Source organism: Pinus tabuliformis, chromosome Q (genome assembly GCF_031772625.1).
Source record: "Pinus tabuliformis cultivar Carrire ecotype Pingquan chromosome Q, CPIR1, whole genome shotgun sequence".
NCBI classification, from domain to species: domain Eukaryota; kingdom Viridiplantae; phylum Streptophyta; class Pinopsida; order Pinales; family Pinaceae; genus Pinus; species Pinus tabuliformis.
The window spans coordinates 853,695,123-853,703,245 of record NC_142296.1 but is presented as its reverse complement, the minus strand read 5'-3'; positions in this window follow the sequence as shown (position 1 = coordinate 853,703,245).

Genomic DNA, 8,123 nt, shown 5'->3' with positions numbered 1-8,123 from the left:
GGCGAACGGGCTTCTCATGAGGATAAGTCAGTATCTTGTTCATGACTATACTTGGGTCAATGTTGGGCATTTCTTTATATGACCATGAAAAAACATCAAGGAACTCTTGGAATAGATGAGCATAGAGCTTGATCTCGTCAGGAGAACAAGTTAGCCCGATATGGATATTTTCAATGATACCAGGCTTGACAGAAATATCAATTGGAATCATTTGGGTAGTATTACCCATGTTCCCTTCTGACCAAACTTCATGAGTCATGATCAGTGTCTGAGGTGATAGGGAAAGGAATCGAGAAGAGAACTCCTCGAGACAAGTAGACAGGACCACCAAGCTAGGAAAGAATGAGGAATGATGATGAGTGTCGTTCTAAGGTACTTATTATAGAGACATGACTTCCATGATACTCTCGTTAGAAAGAAAAGTCTTGGCTAAGGGATTAGAATAATCCAAAGCACTAAGCCACGGGGATTGAGAATACGCATCAAGAGATGAAATCGAAACAAGATGATCAGAGGATACCGAAGGTGATGCTGAAACAATTTCCACGTAATTAATTTCGGCAAGACTTAATGACATTACCTCACCCCATTTGTCAACAATATCCAAGGAGGGCATGACCCAAGGATCAAAATTGCTTGAAATCATGTTAACAGAGACAACATGAGAAGGTGGGAGTAGAAAGATACCCATCAGAGCAGGATATTTAAAGATTCCTTCCCCCACACACTCATAAGGAGCACTGGTGTGCTTGACATAGGGAACATAATTTTCCATCTGAGGAGGAAGAGGCAAAGAAGGATAGTTGGTCAACTGTGACTATTTTCCCTTGATGGGGAAAATGAATCATGCAGAACCAGAAGGAGGCTACACCATGCATGGCATGGGTTCAACTCCATTCGAGTAGAAGATTATAATTAAGATTAGCATCAACAATCTCTACCTTGACGTGCACTGTCTTTCCCTCCAAAGTAATGGTGAGATTGGGTAAGACACCGAATGGTCGTGAATCGCGCCCATCAAAAGCTTCCAAAGTGTTAGGGGACTAGTTCAAAGTAGGAGAACCAATTTCCTTCCAGCAAGAAATAGACATGACGCAGGTGGAAGCACCTTCATTAATGACAGTTTGGTGAATGGTTTTCTCATTAAAGATGACCTGAATGAGAAAGGAAATCTGATGAGGAAGACGCGAAACATGGTTTTCTAGATCAAAACATATAAGACTGGAATCAACAAGATCAATACCCCCAATAGCTGATAGTAATTATTTCTGTTGAGATAGACAACTTTGAAGTACCTCGAGGGTAGACATAAATGATGGCACCTAATCCAAATCCTCTACAATATTATAGTGTTGAGCGGAGCGATCATTGGGATTGTACGAGGACTTTCATAGCACACCTTGAGAAGGTGGCCGAATGGTGGAATCAGGGTTAGGTTGCTCTATATGAATAGGACCAGAACTTGACAGGGTAGAAGAAGAAGGGGCATCTTCTTTTTCTTTCCTTGTTGTTGGGGCAGTTTGATAATATTTTGATCTAGTAGCCACATTAATGGGCGTACTCATCATAAACACTTGTGAAACTGAGGAAGCAGATGATTGAGGCTGGTCTACCATTTGGGTCTGTTGGGATAGAAATAGATCTTTTAGGATAGCGGGGGTCCCTTTGAGAAAATTACTAACTTCGAATCATCTCACACAATCCTTAGTACAGTAATCCTACTCATAAATGAGGCACAAATACTTAGGCTTCCATTCGGAAGCATCACGAGTAGATGACTTGGGAGGACCATGTTTGTTATGCTCTTGACCTGTGAGAAGATACTAGAATACCAAATATGCAAAGAAATATACCCAGAACACAAAACAATAAGAAATAATAGAATGTATTTTATTATTCAGAAAGGAAAGCAATGTTCACTTGCCTCTTCGAAGGGGCAACCTCCAATAGAGCTGGGCTCAAATACAAAATAAGACACAACCGTATTACATAAATAAGGGGGTTAGGGTTGGACCCTAACATGCCCTCCCCCGTAAAAATAGCCTTGTCCTCAAGGCTGAGGCTACAGAAATTGCTGAAGAACAGTGGCTAGTTCCCCGGTTGCATCTTCTAGAGAGGTGTCTTTCCACATGGCGAGGACTTCCTTGATCGTGCGGCCGCGTAGGTGCCATTCTTGCGTGTTAAGAACCTGCTCATGTTGGATCCATATTGAACCTTCTTCATCCAATTCTAGTAAACTAGTTTGAATTACGCAATGGTTCCAAACCACTTTCTTGAGGCATAAGACATGGAAGATGGGATGGATTTTTGCAATGGGTGGCAAGGCTAGTTTGTAGGCTACTTCTCCGATGTGCTGAAGTATTTGATATGGTTTGTAGAATTTTGGAGATAATTTCTGAAAACCCTTGTCTTTGAGTGATGTTTGCTTATATGGTTGTAGCCTCAAGAATACCTGATACCCTTCTTGAAATTTGCACTCTGATCGATGTTGGTCTGTCTGTTGCTTCATGCGATTTTGAGCTTGATGGAGATTCTCTTTGAGGTGGGCCAACATGGTTGCACCATTCTATATGAGTTGATCCATTGCTTGTACCTTTGAGCTTCCCTGGATATAAGAAGTAGGTGAAGGAGGGATTTGACCATAAACTACTTCTTATGGAGTCATTTTGGTGGTGGCATGATAGTTAGTATTATACCACCATTAGGCTAGAGGTAACCACTGTGCCCACAGATGTTTCTTTTCTGAAGTGAAACATCTGAGATAGCTCTCCAGACATGTTATGACTGCTTCAGTTTGACAATCAGTTTGGGGATGATAGGAAGTACTAAGTTGTAGTTGGGTACCTTGAGCTTGAATAGTTCCTACCAAAAGTTACTGGTGAAGATCAGGTCACGATCAGACATAATGGAAGTGGGCATGCCATGCAATTTGAAGATCTGGTCCATGAAATATTGAGCCACCAAAGCTGGTGTAAAAGGATGGGGTAGGGCGCAAAAATGAGCATACTTAGAAATTCTGTCCACAACCACCATGATAATTGACTTGTTGCTTGACTTCAGAAGACCCATAATGAAATCCATAGAAACCTCCATCCAGGTTGAGGCAGGGATGGGCAATGGTTGTAATGTGCCCAGGGATTTGACTATTTCTCCTTTTTGGCACTGACACACATCACACTCAGCTACAAAAGTAAGAATGTCCTTTTTCATGCCTGTCCAAAAGAATGAACGTCAAGTGCGAGCATTAGTCTTCTGAAAGCCTGAATGGCCTGCAGTGGGAGATGAGTGCAACTCTTCCAAAATGTGAATTTTAAGGGTGGATGTTGGTGATATCACTACTTTGTCCTTGTAGCAAAGAATCTCATCCTGCCAAGAGTAGCCCACTATGGAATTTGGATCTGCCTGCATTTTATTAATGAGTTTGGAGAGCAAAGGATGTGAAAACCATTCCTTGCGAGCTTCTTCAATCCACTCTGGAATGGGAAGAGAGATTGCTAGCAGGGTACTTTCCTCCTCAAATTAGCGTGATAGAGCATCTGATACAACATTTTATCACCCTTTCTTGTCAATTATCTCATAATCATATCCCAACATTTTGGCTACGCATTTATTTTGTTGTGGCGAGGATAGGCATTGCTCCAAAAAATATTTAAGGCTTTGATGGTCTATGTGGATTTGGAAATGTCGTCCCAATAAGTATGGTCGCCAGGTATCCACTGCATGTAAGATGGCCATCATCTCCTTCTCATAGGTAGATTGTCCAAGATTTGTCCCACTTAGTTGTTGGCTAGTGAAGACCAATGGTCGACCTTCCCACATTAAGACGACCCCAATACCTGTACCTGAAGCATCACATTCAATCACAAAAGATTTGGTGAAGTTGAGTAGTGCCAATACGGGAGTGGAACACATGGCATGTTTGAGAGCTATAAATTCCTGTTGCACTTCATCATTCCAGAGGAATGAATTTTTCTTAAGAAGGTGAGTGAGGGGTCTAGTAATGTGACCATAATTGCAGACAAATTTACAATAGTAGCCGGTGAGACACAAAAATCCTCTCAAGCTCTTCAAGGTCTTTGGTTGAGGCCAATCCTACATTGCGTGGATCATTTTGGGATCCATCCTGACACCTTCACACCGCACAATGTGGCCCAAATACTCAACTTCTTCCATGCCAAAAGAGCACTTGGACAATTTGACAAATAATTTATGCTTCTGGAGCAGTTGCAAGAGCAGATCTACATGCTGAAGATGTTTTTCCCAGGTGAGGTTATAGATGAGGATGTCATCAAAGAAAACAAGGACAAATTTTATGAGATATGGTTTGAGCAGGTGATTCATGAGGCTTTGAAAAGTGGATGGGGAATTATAGAGACCAAATGGCATGACCAAGAATTCATAATGGCCTTCATGAGTTCGGAAAGCAGTCTTTGGAATGTCTGCTTTGTTCATGCAAATTTGGTGATAGCCCGAGCGAAGGTTGAGCTTAGTAAAGAATTGAGTCCCATTTAGTTCATCTAGAAAACCATCAACAACCAGGATGGGAAATTTATCTTTGACTGTCAGCTTGTTGAGGGCCCTGAAGTTTGGACACATATGTCATTCCCCATCTTTCTTGAGCACCATCACCATAGGTGATGAATAACGACTAATGCTAGGACGAATGACACCAGCTTCCAGGAGTTCCTTGATGATTTTTTCAATTTCATTCTTTTGGGCAAAAGGATATCTATATGGGTGCACATTTGGTGGTTGTGCCCCTAGAACCAAAGTAATGCTATGATCATGTTCCCCTCTCGAGGGTGGAAGCTCATGAGGCTTGTTAAAGACCTCCAAATGGTTGTTGAAGACCTGTTGCATCTCAGGATGAATATGAAGAGAAGTGGGTTCGAAGGCCTGGATGGAATTAAATTCGAATATAACTCCATGATGGCCCTTCTCTAACAATTTTTCCATCCTATTTGAGTTGATGATAGAAGGAGCACCTGCCTGGAGTCCTAGGAGGGTATGTGTGTGGTTATTATGCTTGAAGCTCATATATAACTCTTGGAAATCCATTGTGATTGGGTCGAGTGTGTGGAGCCATTCAACACCCAAGAGAATGTCACACCCACCCATGTTGATGGAAAACATGTGGGTCTTTAGGTGATACTCCCCCATTTGAAGTTTGACATTTTCGCAATGGCCTTCACATTTCATTGTCCCTGTTGGGTTGTGTTATATTCTTTCCATGACTAGCCCATGTAGTTAGCCGGGGGGTTAGAGGGGGGATGAAGCCCCCTATTTGTTATGTTGATTATGTAGCGGGGGGAGGTTACAAGGGTTTGATGGGTACAGGTAACCCCACTCTATGGGGTCCGGGGCAGTGCCCTGGAAAATTTTGGTTTTGGAACCTATGTTAGGTTGGGTGGACCCACCTATGGTTTTGTGCATGATTTTCACACATGTTTTTGGAGGCGATGGCTTTCGGTCCATGGTTTTGGAGGCGATGGTTTTCGGTCCATGGTATTGGATGCTTCAGCATGTATAAATATGTATTATAACATTGAAAGGAACATAATGAAAAATCAAGCTGGTAGTCCCAGTTTTGGGATCCACGGGAAATCTCTGTGTATATGTGTTTTATGTGTTATGCTCTCGCATTTTTTATTTTCCATGTTTTAGAATTCGTATGCAGGTAATTTCTGTACGAGGTTAAGACCTACATTTGGTATCAGAGTAGTTTTGGCTTTAAGGGGACACCTTTGTTGTTGAGGGGTTTTGCTCGGGCCTGTGGTAGACCCTATTCAGTGGGAGATCTGCGAGATCGATTCTAGTGGTGAAAGAAGATGGCAAGCAGTGGAAACATAGAGATCAATTGATTTAATGGTCAGATTTTTGAGTTGTGGAAACCCAAGATGGAGGACCTGTTGGTGGATAAAGATCAGTGGATCGCAGTAGATCTTGGTACTAAACCAATGGGAGTGTCTGATGAAGAATAGAAGAGTTGGATTGGAAGGCAAAGAGCACAATACGATTGTGTGTCTCAGTTTCAATATTGCTGAATGTATTAGGGGAAGCTACGGCGAAGGCTTTGTGGGAAAAGTTAGGGACTTTGTACCAATCTAAGTCTCTGGTGAATAAACTGTTCCTGTGGAAAAAGTTGTATAGCCTGAGGATGAAAGATGGAGACTCAGTGACAGAGCATCTGAACACATTTAATACGGTGGTAAGCCAGTTAGCATCTGTTGATATTAAAATTTCAGATGAAGATAAGTGCATTAGTTTTTTTTGTTCTCTACCAGATTCATGGGATAGTTTGGTTATTGCAATAGGTAGCAATGCAACTGCCTTGCAGTTTGATGAAATAGTCTCATGCTTGCTGACGGAGGAGTTGAGACAGAAAAATATGGAGAGCTAGAATGGTGATGCCTTGGCTGTACGAGGACGGTCCCAGAACAGAAACAAAAATAAGTCATCGAGTGGGAGATCTAAATCTAGATGGATATCTAAATCTCTAGGAAAACCTGTAAAGATGGTGTGCTATAAATGCGGAAAGGAAGGGCACTACAAAAGGGACTGTAAATCTAAAGCTCCTGATAAAGGAAAGGGATTTGATGATGCTCCTTCTGTAGAGGCGAAAACCACCTCAGATGAAGGTGGGGATGTGTACTTGGCTTCCCCAAGTACACATGTAGATCATGAGGTATGGTTGATTGACTCAGGTGCATCCTTTCACTTCACTCCCCATAAAGAGTGGTTCTACGAGTATGAGAAATATGATGGTGGTGATGTCTTCTTAAGGGATGATAGGAAGGATAGAATCATTGGTGACAGAAAAGAAAAGTTGAAGTTGCAAGGTGGAAGGGTTAGAACACTTCCGGGTCTTTTGAATATTCCTACATTAGCCAGAAATCTGATTTTTGTAAGCACGTTGGATGATGCAGGTGTAAAAACAATGTTCGAGAAGGATACCTGCAAGATGGTTTGGGGAGCACTGGTATTGATGCGGGGAGTTCATATTGGAACTCTGTACAAGCTACAAGGTAGCACGATTTTCGATGGATGCAACAGTTCTGTGGTTCCTGAAAGTGGAGCAGAAAATCTAGTGGTCTCTGGAGAGAAGAGCATGCTGTGGCATCAAAGGCTTAGACATATTGGAGAGAAGGGCCTTCAAATACTTCATGGTAAAGGTATGGTAGACGGTATGAGTAATAGCTCTTTGGATTTTGACTTCTGTGAGAATTGTGTATATGGGAAGCAGAATTAAGTGAGTTTCCCCTCTGGTGGTAAGAGGGCGAAACATATATTAGAGCTTGTGCATAGTGACGTGTTTGGACTTGTGAAGGTTCCATCACTGGGTAAGTCTGTGTACTATGTATCATTTATAGATGACTTCTCAAGGAATACAATGATATATTTCCTTAAGAAGAAATCTGAATTCTTTGATAGGCTTAAAGAATTCAAGGCTCTGGTGGAAAACCAGACAAAGAAGAAGATAAAGGTGTTGAGGACAAATAACGGTGGAGAGTTTTGCAGTAGGGAATTTGAAGAATTCTGTAAGAAGTGTGGTATAGCACGGAAAAATACTACTCCATATACATCTCAGCAAAATGGATTTGTAGAAAGAATGAACAAGACGTTGACGGAAAGGGCAAGAAGCATGCTCAGTGGTGTGTCGGGTTAAGACAGGAGTTCTAGGCAGAGGCAGTGGAGACAACATGTTACTTGGTCAATAGATCACCTTCATCAGCGTTGGAGGATAAAAATCCAAAAGAGGTATAGACTGGTAAGAAACCCTCTCTTTGACATCTGAGGTTATTTGGATGTGATGCATATGTACATGTTCCAAAGGAGAAATAAACCAAGTTGGATAGTAAATCTGAAAGGTGCATCTTTATTGGGTATAAGGATGGTTTAAAGGGTTATAAGCTTTGGAACCCAGTAACAAGGAAGGTTGTGTATAACCGAGATGTGTTGTTTAGAGAGGTGAAAGATGTTATTAAACATGAATTCCAACCAAAGGAACCTGAGAAGATAGAGTTTGAACTAAAGGAGGAAGAATCAGACTCTACAACAAAGGAGGAATCAGAAGATGAAGAGCCACAAACTCAGGGTGTGAGAAGATCAGTTCAAGAAAGAAG